Below are 24,418 nucleotides of genomic sequence, written 5' to 3'. Positions count from 1 at the left end.
TGTAGCTACAATTAGTATCAAATAACCTTACAAAGTATAAGGATGAAGAAAATGAGATGAAAGGGCAATCGAGCGTTTCACAGCTTCTGCTGTCGCTCCCTTACTCCACCCAATCCTCCCGGCTCAATGGCTGTTCACAGCATCCACAAATATTAACCCATTTTTAAGGAGGTGGGAGGATGTACCAAAACAGGGTGTGCTCCATCAAAACCAACATATGCAGAAATATTCTGTGAAAAGCTGGGTTCCTTTATCTGACTTTTAAATTATATATACCAGCTTTAAATTTATTGTAGGAAATCCTTCCCTCTGAAACCAAACAATGATCTTTTAAATAGACCATGAAAGAATAAATTACCCTAAATATATATTCTGCTTTAATAAAAACTGCAATTTGTAACTGCCAATTATTTTGCAGAACTATGTCCTAAAAGACAACCATTAGAAATAAAAGCTGGTAAGAGCCTTAAAACCAAACCAATTTTTAAAGTTAGAGCTTTTAATGTATATTCAACATATTTTTACTGGCGTACTCAACTAAAAATATTCCTGATTAAGGGACTGAATCCTGCAGCAATCAAGCTCTACTGCAAAGGAGGGGGGGGGAATACTAAGCAAACACTGCTGTGGCAAAATGAAGAGGGGAGACAATATTACTGGTATGAAGGCCCAAACAAGGTCTCTCCATGATCCACCCCCAGAAAAATTCACACAAAACAACCCACCCTCAACAAAAAGAAAATTGCTAAAATGACCTTTCTGTTGTTGTTGGATCTTTTAAAGGTTGTGAATCTTAAGGAGTGTGTGCTTGAAACTAAAGGTCGGAAAAACAGTAATATCTTTATTTTCTCGCAATTGCCTCTTAAGGAAAGGGGGAGGGGGAATCCTTGGCATGACATCGCCCATTGAGAATGAGACCACAAATCCGGTACTCTTCTTCAAACACAATTTCTTAACCAAAGGACTGATAGGAATTAGATCCAAACTCAACCTCAACGGAAAATTTCCTGCCCTCCTCCCAAGGAGTTTCTTGCTAAGTCACTGAAAAAAAAAAAAAAAAAAAAAAGCAGAATAACAAATAAAGCCAAGCACCTTGCTTTCTCTCATTTCAAGACAGTGAAATCTCTCCTCTTGGCTGTGTTTGTAGAGGTAGTAAAAAACAAGCCCACCATCTCAAAAACGTTTTCTCACCTGGGAGGCTAGAGAGGGTAAATAGTCAACAGCGTTTCCTAACAGAATGGAGACATGGGATGAAGGGAATAGCAGAGGGCCTCGGAGCTCAGTGTTAGCAACGTCAAAAGGCAACTCCCGTGCAAGGAGCCAGTGGCAAAAAGGAAAACCCTGCCCGATTTGGAGGGTGGATGCTGCAGATCTTTACTGAGTGCAGAGGCTGAACCACCACCGCACCAGGGGGCCAAGGGCCTAGGCGGCGGGCCATCCTCCTCAGGTCGACCCCCAACCTAAGGACAGGTGGGGAACCAGACGCCTGGAAGGCAGGCCTGGTGGCTGCCGGAGCCCCGGCGGCGAGCCGCCAGACCGCGGAGGGGTGGGGACTGCGGGGCTCGCTTCCGCGGCCCAGGAGGGCTGGGCCCTTTCCCTAAGATCAGAGAGCGACCTGCTCCCCACGCCCTTCCCACCCAAGAATACTTTTCTTGCTAAGTCACGGCGGCAGGAGGGCGATGCAGCCCGAGCGGCCTCGGGTGAAGCCACGGCGGCCCGGGTAGCCTGCAGCCCGGGCCCGAGGACCAGAGCCAGGGCAGCGCCCTCCCCGACCAGGCCCCCCCTCCTCGGTGCCGCTCACTCAACGGCCGTCGCGGCCGCCATTTTGAGAGCGAGGAGAGGAGAAGAAGAAGGAGGAGGCAGCGGCGGCAGGGGGAGGGGAGAATGGGAGGGAGGGGACCGGCGCAGCCACATCGTCAGGCCGCCAGCCCGGCCCGCAGCCGCCCGAGCGCGGTGGAGGAGACAGAGGGGAGGACGCAGAGCGTCGCCACCTTACCGGAGCGCTGCACCGCCGCCTCCGCAGGGCCTCTTCCGTCCTTCACTCCCATCCACCGGCGGGGGAGGGGGAGGGAGAGGGAAGGGAGGAAGGAGGGAGGGAGGGAGGGAGGGGGAGGATGGCGCGCTGGGCCCGGTCCCGGGCAGGGGGAGGGGAGGGCCGCGGGCGGGCTCCTCGGCCGTTCCGGGGCTCGAGCCCTAGCCCGGCGCTCGCGCGTCCTCTCGCTCGCGCCCGAGCACTCCCCTCCGGCTCCTCCTCGCTCCCTGGACCCTCGGGTCGCTGCTCGTTCGCTCCCTCACTCGCTATCTCGGCCGCCGGACTCCGCCGCCGCCCCGCCGCTCCAGCTCCGTCTGTCACAGGAGCTGCCCCAACGCCCTGACGTCACCGCGCTGCCGCCGCCCCAGACCCGCCAGGAAGAGGGAGGGGAGCGGAGGTGCTGGGGCGCATGCGCGGGCTGGGCCGAGCCTGGGCCGCGCTCCCTTCTGCAGGGTGGGCTGGATGCTGCTGAACCCCGGCCGGTGGCTGAGCTTGCGCCGCCGGCGCAGGTTTTCTCGCTCTTCTGCCGGCTGTACCCTTGGGAAGAGCCCCTTGTCCGACTGCTGGGGCTCATCACAAACTCTGGCTCTGCTTTGGCCCTCACTCCTCTGCCCAGGCGGACCGCGGGTCCCTGGCTGCCTCGAGCCGGGCCAGGCTGCTCCTTTTCTGCCTGTAGCCTGTGGGATTATTTCCCCATCCCTCCCCCCACCCACTCCGGAAAAGACGGGGGTAGGTTGGTGGGCTTGGGCCAAAGAGCCATTGAGGTTAAAAGACAGATGGACTGCCTTGTCTCCCTTTCTGTTACAGATTTTTAACTGGAAGGAATTGCCTGTAGATGTGATTCAGCTATTCTTTTCCTTAGTCACACGCACACATCAGAGATTCTGGAAACTGACGTCCACAGAAAGACCTGGAACTTTATCCCTACAAGGCATGTCTGCGTTTTATTAAATTATGAATTGATATATTGATGACAAGTCTGGGGAATTTGTTGTCAATTTATTCCACAAAGAGACACTTGATTTTTGAAAGGATAGGTTTGGGGCTCTAAATAATTCAATATCGAATATTATCTTTATAAGAAGTATTGAATGAGATTACTTGATTAGTCACTTGTGTTTTCTCCCGAAATACAGACTCAGGCTTAACTGATTTTATGAAGATAAATATTGTGCATTGTGATTGGGAAGCTGAAGAGTTATCATCGCCCCTATGAATCCTGGTGTCACCTCTGGCTAGGAGTGTGACCTTGACTAAATTACCTTATCTCTTTTGGGCCTCAGTATCAGTATAAAATAAACCTAGTAACCAAACAAAGTGGCACATTGCCCAAGCTACTTGGGAGGCAGGAGAATCGTAGAGGCTCAAAAGTTATCTACCAACCTCGGAAACATCCTTTTTTAAAGATAATGATAATAGTAATAAATGGTCTATGGTGGCTCACATCTGTAATCCTAATAGTGAGGAGACAGAGGCAGTCAGATTGCCACAAGTTCAAGGCCAGCGTGGTGGACACAGTAAGACCCTATCTTAAAATAATAAGCCCCACATGGTGACGCCCATCTTTAGCTGGAGGTGGGTCTCTGAGTACAAGACCAGCCTGATCTATAAAGTGAATTCCAGGCCAGACAGAGCTATAGAGCTACCCTGTCTCAAAAAATAAACAAGTGAACCTGGGCAACTCAAAAGTTTTTAATTTATCATTTTTAAAAGGGTGAAGACACAGCTCAGTAGTAGGGTACTTGCTGAAAGAGAAAGGACAGAAAGAAGGTTGGAATAGACTGACTTGTAAGGTTTTGGGAGAATTAGATGTTGCACTGTTAATGCATCATTCCATGAGGTCTCATAGGTAACTCATGGAACCATTATTGTCTAGTGCCAAAGCCAACCTCTGTATTGGGATGGGTTGTCTTTACCTCTGGAAGTGCTTGAAAAAACAAACGTGAGCCAATGGCCTGCAGAGATTGGTTTTTTTCCTTCATCAACACAAGAAACTAAATCCACTAATCGTCAGAAGGCCATGTCCAGGGTTTCAGTTTTAGGATTCTCTAGTCAGAAAGGAGGCACAGAGGATTGATGCTATTACTTACATCCAAAACGAGCCAATAAACATTCAGTAAATTAGACCATCCCTTATTCTAAGAATCCACCCAGCTTTCATTTTTATCTTTTAAAATATTTAATATTGTCTGATATTGTGCTTAATATTTAATCAGCTGAGTGAATCAGTTCTTTGCTTTTTTAAATGAATCCTCTAAAAGTCAACAAAATTGCTTGGAAGCACATTGTTAAACATCAATTTAATACAAATAGGTAACCCTAACTCCTATAGGCCTTGAGAGCACAGGTTTTTATAGTTAGAAAGATATAAAACTTGTATTGCATTATTATGTACTAAATTAAAATCAAATTTTATTTTTATAACAATCCTTCAAAAAACAATAGATCTCCTTTTGGGGAAGATATAAAACGTTTCTCCCTAGTTTATAATTTTTCTGAACAGAAAACTGTTATATGCTTAACTTGATGTGAAAGCAATTGTGTTACAGTTCTGTGCGTTTTTTCAGTTAGTTGCTAACACTATATCTCCATTTTTTTTTTTTTTTTTGGTTTTTCGAGACAGGGTTTCTCTGTGCAGCTTTGCGCCTTTCCTGGGACTCACTTGGTAGCCCAGGCTGGCCTCGAACTCACAGAGATCCGCCTGGCTCTGCCTCCCGAGTGCTGGGATTAAAGGCGTGCGCCACCACCGCCCGGCTATATCTCCATTTTTTTTTTTTTTTTTTTGGTTTTTCGAGACAGGGTTTCTCTGTGTAGCTTTGTGCCTTTCCTGGAACTCACTTGGTAGTCCAGGCTGGCCTCGAACTCACAGAGATCCGCCTGGCTCTGCCTCCCAAGTGCTGGGATTAAAGGCGTGCGCCACCACCGCCCGGCTTATATCTCCATTTTTAATAAACACTTGTATACTGAAAATGGAGAATCAGGACATCTGTGATATCAATCATAATTCATAAGGACTTATATAGAACCTATGTCTACCCAGGAAACATTTACTAATGGATATCTTGAATAGTGTTTCTTGGGGAAAAAAATAACATGTGTTTTCCTTAGTATAATATAACAAACACCATTTATCTGAATTACAGATCTTTATTTTTCCAGCAGACATTTTCAAAAGGGGAACATTTGTTTCAATTGCTGCAGGAAAATTAGTGTTACTTTAAACAATTCTGCAAATAAACTTACTGAAAGAAACACTCCAAAAATATTGCTACTGGGGAGAGAACAAAATATCTTCTAAATTATGGCCAGAGCAAAAAATCTGTTTACAAAGGTAAAAGTGCTAAAATTTTGTTCTGAGGAACTAGGGAGAGATTGCTCAGTAGGCAAGCTTCTTGCTGCTCAAACATGAGGACCGGAGTTGGATGCCCAGCACTCTACTAAAAATCAGGTGGATGTCACCCTCCAAACACATGTCCAAGCAAACTCCCACATGTGAACATAAACATGAACACACAAAAGAAAAATCACTCATGTAAAACAACAACAACAAAAACAAATCCTTTGAGACCTCTATAATTTATAAGAAATGTCCAATGTTGGGTGTGAAAATCATAGACAGGGAAATCAGCAGATGGAAAGAAGTTTGGGGCACTCGAGTTATATAAGGTAAAGTCCATCTAGAAGAGCACTATAACCCAACTGACAGGGGACCGACGCGAGGAGATTCTCACTCATTAACTCGTGTACTTACAGTTCCACAAGGCACAGATATGTCAACGTGGGTGGATCCAACTAGACCAGTCATTCTTCTCAGCGTCATGACATCCTCATGTGTCATGAACATTGGGAGGACATAAAAACAAATTAAAGGGAATTAACAGAGTCAGACTCTCAGCTTAGTTGTACGAGGAGTATGGAGAAGGAACATTTATAATCCAAAAACCTTTAAAATATACATAGAAAACTGAATTTGGGTCAGGGGAGATGGGTCAGTAGGGAAAAGCATTTGATGAGACAACCTAAGTTCTGTCCCCAGATCCATTGGTGAAAGGAGAAAACTGAATTCCACAAGTTGTCCCATGACCTACACACATACTCTGTGGTATACTCATGCCCACAATGACCTATGCACAATAATAATTAAAAAATAAAATTTAAGTACTAATATAAACAATACCAAAGGATGTATGGCATTCGTTAGGATGTCACTGCATAGGCCAAGCATAGTGTAAAATATCTTTCCTTTCCCTTTATGCCTGATAGTTAGTGTGTACCTAGTGGATAAAGGATTAACCCTTAGAAAACTTTTAAAAAAGTCTTTGTGACAGGAATTTTAGTACTCATTTTGGCAGCATATATACTAAAGTTGAAACAATATAGAGAAAATTAACATGGTCCCTGTACAATCATGATACACAAGTTCATAAAGCATTCCATATTTTAAAATAATTAAAATATGGGAATGGGGGGCGGGCTGGGGGGAAGGTGAGGGGGCGGGAGGGGGGAGAATAAGGGAATCCGTGGCGGATATGTAGAACTGAATTGTATTGCAAAATAAAAATAAAAATAGGGGCCTGGAGAGATGGCTCAGAGAGTTTAAGAGCACTGATTGTTCTTCCAGAGGACCCAGGTTCAATTCTCAGCACCCACATGGCAGCTCACAACTGTCTGTAACTCCAAGATCTGACACCCTCACACATACATGCAGGCAAAACACCAATGCAAATAAAAGAAAAATAAATTTAAAAAAATAAAATAGATATTTGAAAATGGCTAAGGAGGAGCTGGGGGTGTATTTCAGTTGGTAAAATGCTTATCTAGAATTCGGGAAGCCCTAGGGTCAATCCCCAGTACCTGGTAGCACTTACCCCTAATCAAAGCTCTCAAGCGGTGGAGGCAGAAGGTCAGCCTCAGCTAGCCACGGAGTTAAAGGGCAGCCTGGGTTTCCCGAGACCCTGTCTCCAAACATCAGACAAAATGAAGAACATACACTTTTGACCCTGCCTTTTGATTTTAAGAATTTTTTTAAAAATCGTGTTGAGGACTGGAGAGTCAGCTCAGCAGTTAAAAGTCCTTTCTCTTGCAGAGGACCCAGGTTTGACTCCCAGCACCCACATGGTAACTCACAAACTTCTGTAATTCCAGTTCCGGAAGATCCAGTGCCATCTTCTTCTTCTGGCCTCCTTGAGTGCCAAGCATGCCCACACGGTGCACAGACATACATGCAGGCCGAAAACTCATACATATAAAATAAAGTAAGCAGCCAGGCAGTGGTGGCGCATGACTTTAATCCCAGCATTTGGAAGGCAGAGGCAGGTAGGTCTCTGAGTTCAAGGCCAGCCTGGTCTACAGAACTCCAGGGCACCTAGGACTACAAAGAAACCCTACTCCAAAAACCAGGAAAAAAAAAAAAACTTTTTTAAAAATCATGTTTATAGGGTTGGAGAGATGGCTCAGAGGTTAAGAGCACCGACTGCTCTTCAAGAGGTCCTGAGTTCAATTCCCAGCACCCACATGGTGGCTCACAACCATCTGCAATGAGATCTGGCGCCCTCTTCCGTATACATAATAAATAAATAAATCTTTAAAAAAAATCATGTTTATAATACTGTTATTTCGCCTGTTATTTGTGACAAATTCCTAATATATATACTAGACAGTTAAGTTGTGAAACTTCACGTACCAGGTTTGACAATTAGAAAGTCATAGCAGATTTTGTGTCATCTGTACTTCCACACATTTCTTCTCCACATTATTTAACACGGTTATGTATCCTATTAGTTCACATACTAATGATTTAGCATGTTATTTTACGTCAAAAGCAGCATACTTGTTTATCTAAAGTAAGATCTCACTATGTAGCTCAAAGCTGACCCAGAACACACACGAGCCTCCTACCTCAGCCTCCCTAGTGCTGGGATTAAAATTGTCATTACACGTGTTAGCGCTTTAAAAAAAAAAAAAAAAAAAAGTAAAAAGGAAACCATTATACCATGATAGTGCCTAAAAGGTTAACATTCATTCCTTAAGGAAAATCTGAATTGCCCTTTGTTCTTTGCCCCACTAAAGGTATGGAGTGATTAGAAGTCCTGGAGAAATGGGACGAGCAACACAGTTCAACAGTCCTGAATAATAGAACTACCCTGGAATATCCGAGAACTGCTGACTATCTTCTTTCATGGATATATTTAAAAATTAATGGGGCTGGAGAGATGACTCAGCAGTTAGGAGTACATGCTGTTCTTCCAGAAGACCTGGGTTCAATTCCCAGCACCCACATGGCAGCTCACAACTGTCTGTAACTCCAAGATCTGACATCCTCACACAGACATACATGCAAGCAAAACACCAATGCACATAAAATAAAAAAAAAATAAAAAATTTTAAAAATTAATATAGTTTAGTTGGGTGTGGTGGCACATACCTATAATCCCATCACGCGGGAGGCAGAGGCAGGTAGATCTCTGTGAGTTCAAGGCCAGCCTGGACTACAGAGTGAGTTCCAGGATAGCCAGGGCTTATACAGAGAAACTGTGTCTCAAAAAATTAGAAAAAAAGAAAGAAAGAAAGAAAAGAAACAAACAAAACAAAACAAAAAATTAGTATAGTTGGACATGATTAATGTCATGTGTCTATAGTTCCAACTGTATCCCCAGTCCCTGTCTTAAATGAATTATTTTTTTTGAGGGGGGTTCAAGACAGGGTTTCTTTCTACAATCCTGGCTGTCCTGGAACTCACTTTGTAGACCAGGCTGGCCTCAAACTCAGTGATCATCCCATCCCTGCCTCCCAAATGCTGGTATCAAAGGCATGTGCCACCACCACCCAGGAATACTTGGATTTTTTTTTTTTTTTTTTTTTTTTTTTTTTTTGGTTTTTCGAGACAGGGTTTCTCTGTGTAGCTTTGCACCTTTCCTGGAACTCACTTGGTAGCCCAGGCTGGCCTCGAACTCACAGAGATCCACCTGGCTCTGCCTCCCAAGTGCAATACTTGGATTTTAACATGCAGCACTAGGCCTTGAGCTTGTGCAGTGGGTAAAGATTCTGAGTTCAAGCCCCAGAACACATACAAAGATGGAAGAAGAGAAACAAGTCTACAAAGTTGCCCTCTGACCTACACATGCATACCAGGAACTGCCCCCTCATACATACATGCACACAATAATAATAAATTATTTTAAACATCTAAATGCAAAGTTGGAAATGTACTTCAGGACTGGCCTAGGATGAGGCCAAGCGTTCAGTCCTCATCACTCATGTGCACACACACATTTGCACATATATAGAAACTCTTTTTAATAGCAAGAGTCAAAACTTCCTACTAAATCTATACTACTTCCCAACGGTAAAATAATATGGACCATATAATTTGTATATTCTGTGGCAGCCAAATTGAAAAAAATGAAAAAGTTAAAGCAGGTATGACTGGACAAGCCTGCAATCCCAGCAGAACCAAAGAATGGTTGATGTATGCCTGTCATCTCAGCCCTTGGGAGGCCGAGCTAGGACGGCCATAAAGTCAAGGCCAGTTTAGGCTACATAGTTAGCCCCTGTCTCAAACAAAACAAAACAAAAAACCCTGGAGCTCCTCTGTTGTCTTCTGTATTGTTTTGTTTTGAGTCTCAATGGCTGTGGCTATATAGCTCAATGATATAGCACTTTCCTACCATGTACAAGGCCCAAGTGAGCCCTGGCTCACTTAACCTCCCAACCACTGCATTTGGCTTGAGGTTAATTTCTATGTTTCTTTGGGATCAGTTTTTGGAAAGCTGGCACGTATTTTACCTTATTGCGCATCTCAGTCTGCACTAAGCACCTTTTAAACTCCTAACAACCACATATGACTAGTTGCTACCAGAGCAAACAATACAGATTTGGAAGAGAAGAAATCTATCCAGGTAGAGAGCATATATGTATACACACTATAACTGTGGAAATCCAATCAGGGGAAGAAGAAATGTTACCAGTGTAGCTTAAAGGAAGAAAGGGAGAAGGTAGCTGAAGGTTGGTAGAGGGAAGCAGGAAGAAAATGCATGAGCCATAAAATTAAAAAGATAAGCTACAAGGTTTTGAACACCTTGACAGTTGAGTCCTGCCCCATAAACTACAAGGCTGCTGTTAGTGGTCTTTGCATGGAGGTATAAGTCAATGACTTCATCTTTAGGAGAGCACTTTCCCGGCTCCCTTCACTACTCTGCTCTTTCCCACTCGGGGCACTCTCTTCTGGTAGTCCTCTCTGCACTGACCATACAGAGGAAGGAAGGCCTAGATTCCAGATCTCCAAACGATGGTCTCAAAACCCACCAAGTCGGGAGCTTGAAAGATGGCTCAGCGATTAAGGTGGTACACATCGTTTTTTTGTTTTGTTTTGTTTTGTTTTTGGAGCTGAGGATCGAACCCAGGGCCTTGTGCTTGCTAGGCAAGCGCTCTACCACTGAGCTAAATCCCCAACCCAGGCTCAGCGGTTAAGAACACAGGCTACTCTTCCAGAGGACCTGGGTTCTGTTCCTAGCACACCCATGACAGCTCACAACCATCTGTAACTCCAGTTCCACGGGATATGATGCCCTCTTCTGGCTTCCACCTGCACCAGGCACACACACGGTACACGGACACACATGTGTAGAGGGCAAAAAGTATTTGTTCACACAAATAAGCACTGGAGAAGCCAGGAAAGTTATACTTGCAGGCATCTTTCAAGGGAAACATATTTAACCTGTCCTCCTCCTGGAATACTAGGTATGGATGTAGTCTACAACCTGGTGATCCTTTGCTGTCTGGTGAGCCAGGCTTTGCCCTTATCTTCCAGAATTTATGTTTTATTTCTCCCAGACTCTTTCCCCTTAAAACTTGAGCATTACTTCTAGGCCATAATACTCGTCCTTGTGAGAGATGTCATTTGTACTTTACAACAGCCTAAGTGACTTCTGTTATCTTAGGGTCAGGCCAATCCTGACTCTCACAGGGATTATGTTTACCTCAGTCATTCTCCCTAGACCAGTGCTTCTCGACCTGTGAGTCTCAACGTGGAATATCAGATATCCTACATAGCAGATATTTACACTAAGATGCAGAAGGTTAAGAACCACAGCCCTACACCCTTAGCTTGAGCATTGTTTCGAAGTCAGCAAGAATCCAGGGTGCAGACACGTTCTTTGTTAAGAGCTTCAGTGTAAATATGGCTTCAGATTTGTTGTACTCACAGGCCTGAGTTAATTATTATCTGAAAACTTTTTCCACAGTTGTGTTATGCTTAAATAGGGCAAAAATAAATGAGGGGAGATCAGACTGTAGAAGTCCTGGCTCAGCACTAGTGCCGAAAAATCAGGCTGAACCAAATTTTGTTCTTGTCTCTTCCAGATTGTTTCCCTGCCTGCTGTAAAGCCTTCAGGGACTCTCCACATACTTATACTTGCAAAAAATTCTCTATTTATTTATTTATGTATTTATTTGTTTGTTTGTTTGTTTATTTTTGGTTTTTCAAGGCAGGGTGAAGTTTGTCCTGAAACTCACTCTGTAGACCAGACTGGCCTCAAACTCATAGAGATCTGCCTGCCTCTGTATCCTGAGTACTAGCATTAAAGGCATGTAGTTAAAGATGTGCACCACCACTGCCCAGCTAAAAAATAAAATAAACTAGCCGGGCGGTGGTGGCGCACGCCTTTAATCCCAGCACTCGGGAGGCAGAGCCAGGCGGATCTCTGTGAGTTCGAGGCCAGCCTGGTCTCCAAAGCGAGTTCCAGGACAATCAGAGCCACACAGAGAAACCCTGTCTCGAAAAACCAAAAAAAAAATAAATAAATAAATAAAATAAAATAAACTTACAAAAACACTGTTATATTAAAGATATACTCCAATTATAAGTCAGTCATGGTGGTGCATGCCTTTAATTCCAGCTCTTGGGAGGCAGAAGTAGGCAGATCTCTATGAGTTCAAGGCTAGCCTGCTCTACAAAATGAGTTCCAGGACAATCAGAGCCACACAGAGAAACCCTGTCTTGGAAAAAAAATAAAAATACCCCGTACTTTCTTTTTCTCCAAGACTATTTTTTTTATTTTTTATTTTTTATTTTTACAAAATTTGTACAAAATGCTCATATGTCTAAAACAGAATAAGGGTGGAGAGAGGAGAGTTCTAGAGTGTGAAGTAGTAGTTTGGGGCCCGGACTGCCATCTACTCCACCACACTCTACCAGCAGAGGGAAGTTCATCACCTGACTACACCACATTCTTGACAGTAATTACAACTCACACCAGGTTCACTTCTTTCTTTCTCCTGCCCTCCTCAGCTCCTCCTCTTCCTTTGAGATTTCAGGAATTGAATCCTAGGGCCTTGCGTGTCTTAGTCAAATGCTCTGCCATTGAACTACATCCCCAGCCCACTTCTTTGCTCTCTACCAGGAATGGAAGTCGTTACTTTGCAGATACAAGACCACTGACCAACACCCCAAGCTCTAGAGCCAATATTTTCCAAGAAGCGGTCTGGACATGACAGCTGCGCTTTTGGAAACAGTTGTTTGAAAACTTTCTCGACAACTTCCACTTCTTCCTCTTCCTTTTCTTTTTAAATTGGTTGTTGTTAGTTTTTGTGGTTGTGTTTTGTTGTTTTTTTGAGGTAGGGTCTCACTGTTTTGAAATGTAGAGTAGACTGGCCTCGGACTCAGAGATTTGCTACCTCTGCCCCGACTGGGGTTACAGGCGTGCACTACCATGCCTGGCTTCAATTTCTTTCTTTCTTTCTTTCTTTCTTTCTTTCTTTCTTTCTTTCTTTCTTTCTTTCTTTCTTTCTTTCTTTCTTTCTTTCTTCTTCTTCCTCCTCCTCCTCTTCTTCCTCTTCCTCCTCCTGTTCTTCCTCTTCCTCCTCCTGTTCTTCCTCCTGCTCTTCTTCTTCCTCCTCCTCTTCTTCCTCTTCCTCCTTCTTCTCTTCTCCTCCTCCTCCTCTTCTTCTTCTTCCGGCTCAATTTCTTCCTCTAATTCATTCCTTGTTTATTTACGTATGTCAGGTGTGTCTGTGTATGTGGCTCACCGACTAGGTTAGATTTGCTGACTGGTGAACTACATGGATATGCCCAGCTCTGCCTCCCCAGTCCTGGGATTAAAAGCCTGTGCCCCCAACATGATACTAATAGAATCAAACTCAGTTCCTCGTGAACTGAGTTAAGTGCACAGTAAGCACTTAACCAACTGAACTATGGCTCTAGGATTTTATTTTGGGGATGTGGGAAGCAGAGTCTTATGGCGCACAAGCAGGCCCCAAACTCACTTTATAGCTGAAAATGAGCCTGAACTCCTGATCCTCTTGTTTGCATGTCCAGGGTGCTGGATTTACAGGTATTACTGCTCCTGGCTCTCTCTCTTTTTTTTTTTTCCCTCTTCAATTGAGATTTTTTTTATTTTTTTTAGTTTTTGTGTTTATGTTTGTGTGTATGCATATATAAGCAAGTATTCGTGTGTATGTGCATGTGTGTGAAGGCCAGAGGTCAATGCCAGGTGTCTTCCTCAACCAGCCTCTAACTTTTTTGGGGAGACTTTATGGTTATATTTAAGCACAAATAAAATGTGGATATAAGCCGGGTAGTCATGGCGCATGCCTTTAATCCCATTACTCGGGAGGCAGAGGCAGATGGATCTCAGTGAGTTCAAGGCCAGCCTGGTCTATGGAGTGAATTCCAGGACAGACTCCAGGTGTGCATCACCACCACACGGCCCAATATTTATCTTTTAAGGGAAAAGATATTGTTTTGAGAAAGAGCCTCCTTTGTAGCCTTGACCAGGCTGATCTTGAACTTGCAATCATCTTCTGCCTCTGCCTCTTAAGTGCTGGAATTACAGGTATGTGCCACTGGGCCTGGTCCCCAAGGAGGAAAAAAAAATGGTGGGGGCTAGAGAGATGACTCAGTGATTAAGAGTATGTCTGCTCTTGCAGAAAACCCACATTTGATTCCAGTACCCACATAGTGACTCACAACCACCTGTAACACCAGCTCCAGGAAGCACGTACATGTATACAATCAACAATAAAATATAAAAACATTTAAATAAACAAAAGGTAGGGGGTGATGTATTCTGTCAGTGAAGTCCTTGCTTAACATGCAGGAAGCCCCGGGTTTGGTCTCTGGCACTGAATAAACCAGATGTGGTGATGCACTTCTGTAATCCCAACACTTGGTAAGTGGAGGCAGGAGGATCAGAGGTTCAAAGTCATCCTCAGTTACCTATGGATGTGAGGCCAACCTGGGCTACAGGAGACCTTATTGAGGGGGAGAAAGTAGTGTAAGGCCAGATGTGGTGGCGCACACCTTTGAACCCAGCACTTGGGAGGCAAAGGCAGCTAGATCTCTGTGAGTCTGAGGCCAGCCTAGTCTATATAATGAGCTCCAGGCCAGATAATATAGTGAGATATGATAGTGATATAATGATAACATATCAAAGATAATATTTACAGTAATTAAATAATTTAATTAACTCACAGAATCAGAAAGTCAAATAGTCATATGAGGGATGGTAGGGGACTTGTTTTAGTGAGTATGGAGTTTAGGTTTTGAAAGATGAAAACGTTCTGGAGACCTAGAACACAGTAATGAGAATGTTAAACAGCTACTAACCTGGGGCTGGTGACATGGCTCAGTGGTGAAGACTCTTGTTACTGATGGACACAGATGACTTGAAACCCACATAGTAGAAGAGGGGAACCAACTTTGGAGAGTTGTCATGTGACCGCCTCACTGGAGTCCTGGCATGTGGGGGCACACACACAACACACACAGAGGTACACAAGATCAGTCAATAACAATGTAATAAAATTGTGTACACATGAAAACAAATAATAAAAATGAAGAATACTTTTAAAGATAGCTCAACAGTTAAGAGCACTTACTACTTCACACACACACACCTAAAAATAAAATAAATATAAAAACATAATAAAAGAAGACATTATTGAGCTGTACAGTTTAAAATGATTAAGAAAGTAAATATATATATATATATATATATATGCTGATTCTACATGCTAGTCAAGCACTCTATGAAGGAGCTACTCTTGACCTTAAGCTATATGTTTTTATTAATACAAATGTGCTAAGTAACATATTATTATACTAAATCTAATATATTCCAATAATGTTATAATGAAGAATGATTATAATGAAGTAGGAATGTTGGGATTGCTCAACATGTAAAAATGTATTGCTATAATTTCATCACACTAATTGAACTAAAAATAAACAACAAAACTATTATATGGCTATTCTTCTCAGGAACAACAACAAAAAGGCTTTAATTGAATTCAATAAAGAAAAATATCCTAAGTTAGTGATGGAAACAGATGCAGAGATCCACAGTCAAACACCAGGCCGAGCTCCAGGAGTCCAGTCAAAGAGAGAGAAGAGGGATTCAATGAGCAAAGGTCTTCAAGATTATGATGGGAAAACCTACAGAGACAACCAAACCAAACTAGTGGGAACTCATGAAATTTAGACCAACAGCTGTGGAGCCTCCATGGGACTAGACTAGGCCCTCTGCATAAGCTAGACAGTTATATAGCTTGATCTGTTTAAGGGGCCCGCTGGCAGTAGGATCAGGATTCATCCCTGGTGCATAAGTAGACTTTTTGGAGCCCACTACCTATGATCGGACACCTAGAACAGCCTTGAGGCAGGGGGAGGGGCTTGGACCTGCCTCTACTGAATGTACCAGGCCTTATCTTCTTGTAAGGAGGGAATGGGGAGTGGGTTGGGGGGAGGAGGCTGGAGGAGTGGGAGGAGAGAAGAGAGGGATCTGTTATTGGTATGTAAAATGAATAAAAAATTTAATAAATAAAAGAAAAATATCCTAAGTTAGAATAGGCTGGCTTGGGATGTAGCTCAGTGTTAGAGTACTTGCCAAGTGTGTGTGAGGGCCTAAGTTCAAACTACAGTACCACAAAAAAGGGGGCAGGGGAAGAGAGGAAGGAGAGAAAAGAGGAAATGGAGGATGAGGGAAGAGGGATACTACCGTAGACTGTAAACACTGTCAGGCACCAGGAATATGGAAGAGACAATAACACATTTCCTTCCCCTGGAGGACTATGAAGGGTGCAGGGTTCAGGCCTCAAACCACTCTTCCACACAGGGAAAAAAATCATACCTCTTTTCTATTTATGCACAGGGGCGTTCTATACATATCATCTACAACATAACATGGCAAGGAAGTTAAGTATAGGTTGGTTTCACCCAACAGGGAGAGAACAATTAGCTAACCGTAGGCAGAAGGTGAAATGTGGGGGCGGGGAGACTGGTCTATTCGAAAGATGCATTCTTGTGGAAGCCCTACCAAAGCACCAAAGCTTAACCCATACACACAAGCTAAGCCAGCCAGAGTGGATGCAAACATAAAAGCCGGAGATAATCCTGGCATAAAAAGAAATGCCTGTTCTGGGACCTTAAAATGAGGCTTCTTAATGAAATTAACAGCTGTTTGAACAACCTCTCTCTGCTTACTTACAAAGATCATAAGCTTTGTCAGGGTATCTCAGGACTGTTTTAAGCTCCCCAGGGGACCCCGGAGGCCCATATTGCCTTTCTCATTTAGATGCTTACCCAGTGGTTGGAAGAATCCAAACAAGATGCTTTCAGCTTAACGTTGCAGTGTCCCCAGCAAAAAGTAAGGCCAGTGTTTGCTTAGCGACAGTTCCCTGTTTTCTCCAGCCATGAATCAGCCCCATTGTCCCACCCAGCGCTGCACATCATTTATTCTGCTCACCAGCTAACGGCAGAGGCAGGAACATGGCAGAGAAACAGAGACTCTGGGGAAAGGGAGGAGCGCGAAGCTACAGCTCTGGTTCTGCTTTCAGCAGAGTCAGGCTTTCTTGTGGACAGCTCCAGAAAAGTCCTTGGAAACCTATCAGAAAGCTAATTTTATGGACAACGTGTAATTGATAAAATAGCACTTGGCAGCAGATAGGGATATTTTTTCATTCAAAGGTAAAACAATCTGAAATGTGAATGTTATCAACATTCCTTCTGTCATGTGGGGTCCTGAGGGATTAAATTCAGGTCATTAGACTTGGTGGCAAGAACCTTTATCTGCTGAGCCATCTCACCAACTCCTTATGTTTTATTGTATTAAAAAAAAGAAAGAAAGAAAAAGCAGGTCCGGAGATGGCTCAGTGGTTAAGAGCACTGGCTGCTCTTGCAGAGGATCCAGGTTTGATTCCCAGCACCCACATGGAGGCTCACAACCATCTGTAGCTCCAGTTCCAGATGACCTCTTCTAGCTTCCATAGGTACGGAGCACAAACAAGGTGTAGAGCACAGCCACGTGTGCAGGCAGAGCACCGATATACATAAACTAAGTGTGGGTTTGGATGTCGTGGAGAGCACCGATATACATAAACTAAGCGTGGGAAAGGGTTTCGATGTCGTGGTATATACCTGTAATCCAAATACTCAAGAAGCTGAGACCGAAGGATTAACACAAGTTTAAGGCCAGCCTGGGATACATATCTGGAATATTTAATAAGTTTTTTCTTATTGAAGTTGGGAAATACACGAAAGGAAAGGTTTTGAATTATATATATATATATATATATATATATATATATATTTTTTTTTTTTTTTTGGTTTTTCGAGACAAGGTTTCTCTGTGTAGCTTTGCGCCTTTCTAAAACTCACTTGGTAGCCCAAGCTGGCCTCGAACTCACAGAGATCCACCTGGCTCTGCCTCCCGAGTGCTGGGATTAAAGGCGTGCGCCACCACCGCCCGGCTGAATTATATTTTTATCGAATAAACTATGCAAGACAGAGCAAAGTGGGGAGAGGTGACCACTTCTGAGGGAGGTCCAAATATTCATGCTCTTAGATCCCAAATCTTTGTTTGTTTGTTTGTTTTTCAGTTTTCAAAGTACAATAAACCAACAATATGTACTGGATATTAGCAATTGTTTTTTCCCACTCTTCTTGACATTTAAAAAAAAAAAAAAAAAAAAAAAGAGCCGGGCGGTGGTGGCGCACGCCTTTAATCCCAGCACTCGGGAGGCAGAGCCAGGCGGATCTCTGTGAGTTCGAGGCCAGCCTGGGCTACCAAGTGAGTTCCAGGAAAGGCGCAAAGCTACACAGAGAAACCCTGTCTCGAAAAACCAAAAAAAAAAAAAAAAAAAAAAAAAGATTTGCCGAGCAGTGGTGGCACACGACTTTAATCACAGCACTCGGGAGGCAGAGCCAGGCAGCTCTCTGTGAGTTCGAGGCCAGCCTGGTCTACAGAGTGAGATCCAGAACAGGCACCAAAACTACACAGAGAAACAACCCTGTCTCGAAAAAAAAAAAACTTATTTTTATCCAGGGCATGGCGGTACATGCCTTTAATCCTAGCACTGGGGAGGCAGAGGGCAGGCAGATCTCTATGTTTGAGGCCAGCCTCATATACAGAGTGACTTCCAGGACAGCCAGGGCTACATAGTGAGACCCTTTCTTAAGAAGAAAAGAAGGAGCCGGGTGGTGGTGGCGCACGCCTTTAATCCCAGTACTCGGGAGGCAGAGGCAGGAGGATCTCTGTGAGTTCGAGGCCAGCCTGGTCTACAAAGTGAGTTCCAGGAAAGGCGCAAAACTACAGAGAAACCCTGTCTCGAAAAACCAAAAAAAAAAAAGAAGAAGAAGAAAAGAAGGAAGAGGAGGAAAAGAGACAACTTGGATCCTTGGATCTTTGAGAAGGTTGTTCAGTATTTGTTGAAGATCAATAATGTGCTGAACCTGGGTCCTCCACATGAGGTCTGGTTCTCAGCACCCACACAGTGACCCACAAACTGTAACTCCAGGTCCAGGAGAACCAAAGCCCTCCTCTGCCCTCCAATGGCACCTGTACATACATGGTGAACATACCTACACTCAGGCAACATTCATGTACATAAATTTGTATGTGTGTGTGTGGGTTGTTTTGTTTTGTTTTGTTTTTTGAGACAGGGTTTCTCTGTGTAGCTTTGGTGCCTGTCTTGGATCTCGCTTTGTAGACCAGGCTGGCCTCGAACTCACAGAGATCCTCCTGGCTCTGCCTCCCGAGTGCTGGGATCAAAGATGTGCGCCACCACTGCCCAGCTGTGTGTGGTTTTTGAGACAAGGTTTCCCTACAGCTTTGGCTATTCTGGAACCAGGCTGGCCTTAAACTCACAGAGATCCACCTGCTTCTACCTCCCAAGTGCTGGGATTAAAGGTATGGACCACCAGAACTGACCACATAAATTTTTTTTAATCTTCAAAAATGTGATTTATTATTATTTTGTGTGTGAATAATGTGGTATCTGGGGGGCACAGTACCACCATACACATGAAGAGATCAGAGGGTAGCTTTACAAAGTTGGTTCTCTCTTTCCAACTTTTATGTGGAAGATCCAGTTCAGGTCTTCAGGCTATGTACTGAGTGCCTTTACCTGTCGAGCCACTTTTGTTGACCATTTTTCTGGTTTTAGAGACAAGGTGTTAGATAGCCCAGGCTGGTCTCAAACTCATTATGTAGCCAAGGATGTCTTCCTCAGCAGCCCACATATCACCTTCTGGCATTATGAAAGCTGGCCAGCAGAGAAAGGGTTTTCAGGTCAATTCCAGCTTGATATCTCCGCGCCCTGCAACCAAAGTTATATTGTGTTTTCAGCAACAGGGGTTTATAATTTAGTTCTGGTAGGCAACCAGGAGCGATGACAATAGCTTTTTGTTGACTTGGGGGACTCCGGAGCAACTTGTAGAGAGATATCCCACTTGGTTTTTGTTTAATAATCCAAGTCTCCTGGGAGCAGCACTGTCCACCTAGGAAGGATACATCTATTTTTACTCCTCTTTTAAAAAAAAAAATTACAGCTTTTTTTTTTTTTTTCAAGATAGGGTTTCTCTGACTAACAGCCCTAGCTGTCCTGGAATTAGCTCTGTAGACCAGGTTGGCATCAAACTCACAGAGATCCACCTGCCCATGTCTCTCAATGCTAGGATTAAAGGCATGCACCATCACTGGCCAGCAAAAACAAAATAAAAAAATTACAGAGTTTTTAGTTAGCTTACAGACTAGCAGGTTTCCCTAGGCTTTTCATATATCCTTAGTTCTGGTTAGCCCACCTATCCTTCTGTCCCCTTTCCCACTTAAACCTTTTGCAGAAAGAATTTGATGCAATCATTTATGCTAACTTTACTCATAGTTGCCAAATATACCAAATATCTGTCGGTTCGTAAATGGATGAACACATGTGATCCAGCCATACGATGGAATATTATCCCAATGAAGAGAAACAAGTGATCACTACAGCACACTGAGAGAATTTTTTTATATATGTGTATGTGGTGCTGGAGGTTAGCCCCGGGGCCTGTGTGCAATGAGAGTGTCCTAGTTCAAGGCACCACACTCGGTCCTGGATGAGTCTCCATCACTTGGATTTTTGAGACTCATGTGATCTAGACAGAGTTTGAGCTTACCATGTAGCTAAGGATGACCTTGAACTCCTGATCTTCCTGCATCTGCCTCCTCAGTGCTTGGATTACAGGTGTGTGCCATCACAATTAAGGTTTTTGGCTTTATGAGTCTGGGCAGATCTGGTACTATATAGCCCAGACTAACCTTGAAATCATGCTAATCTTCCTGCCTCGGCCTCCCCAGTGCTAGAGTTATAGGTATGTGCCATCATACCTGACTTCCCTGAGTGACTCTTTATGTGTTTAGTATTTAGTTGTTTTGTGGAGCAGGGAAGGTGTCAGGTGCTACTGTGTGAGTGTGGAGGTCAGAGGAGACAACTTGCAGAAGACAGTTCTTTCCTTCCATCATGTGGGTTCTGCGAATCAAACTCTGGTCTTCAGGCTTGACACCAAGCACCTTCATCTATTGAGCCATTTCACCCCCACCCCATCCCACCCCCCACCCCCGTCGAATGTACCTAAGCTGGCTTTGGACTAGCTGTGTTGCTGAGGATGACTTTGAACTTCTGATCCTTCTGCCTCCACCTCTCAAGTGCTGAGATTACAGATGTTATCCATCAAATGGCTTATGGGGTACTGAGGATGGAACCCAGACCTTTGTGCATACTATACATGCACTCTAACCAACTAAGCTATGTCCCAGACATCCCCCTCACATACATACACACACATACACACACACACACACACACACACACACAGTCCCTAGACATCCCCCTCATATACACACACCCAGCCTACATCAATCAATCTTAAAATTTTTGTGTTAACAAAAGAAGCCAAGTCTTAATGATTCTTTTCTATGATTTTCTCGTTTCATTTTGTTTTATGGCAGGATCTCCCTATGTATCCTAGGCTGCCCTTAAGCTTACTATGTAGTCCAGGCTGGTTTAAAACTCTTTTATCTTTATATTTTTACCTTCCAAACTACTAAGATTACAGCAATGTGCCACAGTACCTAGTGTATACAAGATTCTTTAAAAATCAAAATTGTAGGGACAGAAATCAGGTCAGTAGTTGCCAGGGGCTTCAGAAGAATAAGGGATTGAGCACACAGACACACAGGGGACTGCAAAGATGGAACTGTCCTATATCTTGATTGTGGTGGGACTCACACAGTTGCATATTCTGGGCAAGATTCAGAGAAAAAACACTTGAAAAGAGAATTTTACTCTGCATAAACATTTCTAAATAAACGAATTTTACAAAAATAATTTGGTTTGATGGTTCTTCCTCTGTTAAACATGCTTGGGGTCTAGAGAGATGGCTTAGCAGTTACTAGTGCTCACTAATCTTCTCAGAACCCACATCGTTCCATAATCCAGCTCTTCTGGCCTCTGCAGGTGCACACACACACACACAAACACACGCGCGCGCGCGCGCGCGCGCGCGCACACACACACAGACTCACATACACACATACATATATAAAAATAAATCTTACTTTTAATTTCATGTTCTTGTAAGTATAAGATGATATAGTTTTATTTTTGTTGTTGTTTTGTTTATTTTTGAAACACAGTCTCTCTATGTAGCTCTGACTGTCCTGGAACTCCTTATGTAAACCAGGCTGGTCTTGAACTCAATGATATCCACCTGCTTTTTCCTTCCCAGTGCAGGTATTAAAGGCATGGGCTACCATGCCAGGTTTAACATGGTGTTCTTAAATGCTTAGCATGACTCTATAATATTCAAAAGACGTTAGCTTTGGGGTCAGCAAATTGGGTCAGCCAATGAAGCACGTGCTGTACAAGCTTTGTGTACCAGGTCTCCTTTTGTTTTTATTTGTTGTTTTGTTTTTCGACAACTTGACACAAACTAGAGTCATTTGGGAAGAGGGACCTTTAATTGAGAAGATGCCTTCATTAGTGTCCATAGGTAAGTCTGCGGGGGCATTTTCTTGATTAATTATTGATGTGGGAAGGCACAGCCCACTGGGTAAGTGGTCCTAGGCTGTAGACAAACTGAGCAGGCCATTTGGAGCAAGCCACAAAGCAGAACTCTTCTATGGCTTCTGATCCGATTCCTTCCCTGCTTGAGCTCCTACCCGGCTTCCCTTGTTGATGGACTGTACCGTGGATGTGTAAGCCAAATAAACCCTTTCCTTCCCAAGTTGTTTTTGGTAATGGTGCTTACCACAACAGTAGAGAGCAAATTAGGACACCTTGCAACCTGAGTTAGATCCCTGGAATGCATGTAAAGATTGAAGGAGAGAACCAATTATACAAAATTGTCCTCTGACTACTCATGTACATCGCATACATGTACACATACACACAAACACATGCACATACATATGCTGTGGAGCGATCCTTTTCTATACTATGAATATGTATTAATCTCATTGGTTAATAAAAAGCTGACAGGCCAGTAGCTGGACAGGAAGTTAGGTGGGAAAGCCAAACTGAGGATGAGGACGGGAAAAACGCTGCCTCATCTTTGCAGCTGTGGTGCTGCCGTAGTTCAGCCTTGGTGTCTGGCTCCCTTCCTTAAGCTGTTTGTCCTTTGTCCAGTCAGCCTAACCCACTCCTTCCTATGTGCTAATCTGGTAGTGGCTTGCTGATGAAGGGCTGCTGATGGGAATGAATTATGTGCAAGAAAGAAGTATGTGAGCCGGGCGGTGGCGGTGCATGCCTTTGATCCCAGCACTCGGGAGGCAGAGGTGGGTGGATCTCTGTGAGTTCAAGGCCAGCCTGGTCTACAGAGTGAGTTCCAGGAAAGGCGCAAAGCTACACAGAGAAACCCTGTGAATCAAGACTCCAAATTATGCTCAGGAAAGATAAACATTGTCTTAAATAAGTGTTATGCTAATCTGATATGATGAAATGGGATATCATTTTAGTATTTGTAATGCTGGGTATCAAATCCATGGCCTATTGCATTTGGACAAGTGTGCTACCACTGAGATATTGCTCCAGGCTGGGAATTTCATTTTTTAAAAAAGTCTCTTGAGGCTAGAAAAATGGCTCAGCCATTTTTAAGAACACTTACTGGTTGGACAGTGGTGGTGCACACCTTTAATCCCAGTGCTCGGGAGGCAGAGCCAGACGAATCTCTGTGAGTTCGAGACCAGCCTGGTCTATAGAACAAGATCTAGGACAGGCAACAAAACTACACAAAGAAACCGTGTCTCACAAAACAAAACAAAACAAAAAGAACACTTACTGCTCTCACGGAGAACCTAGGTTCAGTTCCTAACAACTACAGTGACTCACAACAACTGTAACTCTAGCTCCAGGGGATCAGACACCCTCTTCTGGCATGTGAGGGCACTTGCACACATGTGGTGCACATACACTCAGGCACACATACATACACATAATAGACTTTTTTTTTTTGGTTTTTCGAGATAGGGTTTCTCTGTGTAGCTTTGCGCCTTTCCTGAAAATCACTTGGTAGCCCAGGCTGGCCTCGAACTCACAGAGATCCACCTGGCTCTGCCTCCTGAGTGCTGGGATTAAAGGTGGCACAGGCCAGTAGGATTTGCTGAAGGAGGCAGAGGCAGGTGGATCTGGAGTTTGAGGCCTTTTTTTTTTAATTGCTGGAGGGACAGCTGTGAGTGCTGGGAACCGAACTCTTATATTTTTGGTTGTGAGCCTAGCCTTTAACGGCTGAGCTATCCCTCCAGCCTGACCATGAACTTCTGATCCTTTTACTTCTATTTCTCATGTGCTGGTATTAAAAACATGTGCTGTGTAGCCCGGTTTATGCAATATTAGGGACTGAGCTCTGGGCTTCGTGCATGTTAGACATGCACCCTACCAACTGAGCTGCAACCTTGACTTTGTTGTTTTGTTTATTTGAGAGAGTCTTGCTCTGTAACTCTGGCTGCCCTGGAACTCACTATGTAACCCAGGCAGGCCTTGAACTTGCTTCAATCATTTGCCTAGAGTACTAGGATCAATCACATGCATGTGACCTTGAGCCCAGAAAGGTTCTGATTCCCTGTTGTTAGATCT

The 24,418-nt window shown here is 43.8% G+C and overlaps 1 protein-coding gene and 2 non-coding genes across 3 annotated transcripts in view; 1 reads left to right on the top strand and 2 right to left on the bottom strand.

Moving 5' to 3' along the window:
* Nucleotides 1–2,109, bottom strand: part of Pafah1b1 (platelet activating factor acetylhydrolase 1b regulatory subunit 1) — a 68,187-nt gene extending 66,078 nt beyond the window's left edge. The window contains exon 1 of the mRNA XM_052756100.1: nt 1,997–2,109. The gene's annotated coding sequence lies outside the window, so the exon portion shown is untranslated. The remainder of the gene's footprint in view (nt 1–1,996) is intronic.
* Nucleotides 2,110–6,368: 4,259 nt separating this feature from the next.
* Nucleotides 6,369–6,475, top strand: LOC128123513 (U6 spliceosomal RNA). The gene has a single exon (XR_008222694.1). It is a non-coding gene; the product is annotated as a U6 spliceosomal RNA (small nuclear RNA).
* A 3,931-nt stretch (nt 6,476–10,406) lies between these two features.
* Trnaa-agc (transfer RNA alanine (anticodon AGC)) lies at nt 10,407–10,484 on the bottom strand. The gene has a single exon. It is a non-coding gene; the product is annotated as a tRNA-Ala (tRNA).
* Nucleotides 10,485–24,418: the final 13,934 nt, after the last annotated feature.

This window comes from Peromyscus californicus, unplaced genomic scaffold (genome assembly GCF_007827085.1).
Source record: "Peromyscus californicus insignis strain IS unplaced genomic scaffold, ASM782708v3 Scaffold_3__1_contigs__length_106647218, whole genome shotgun sequence".
Lineage (NCBI taxonomy): Eukaryota > Metazoa > Chordata > Mammalia > Rodentia > Cricetidae > Peromyscus > Peromyscus californicus.
The sequence above is the reverse complement of the archived record's forward strand: the minus strand, read 5'-3'. Positions and strand labels throughout refer to the sequence as shown.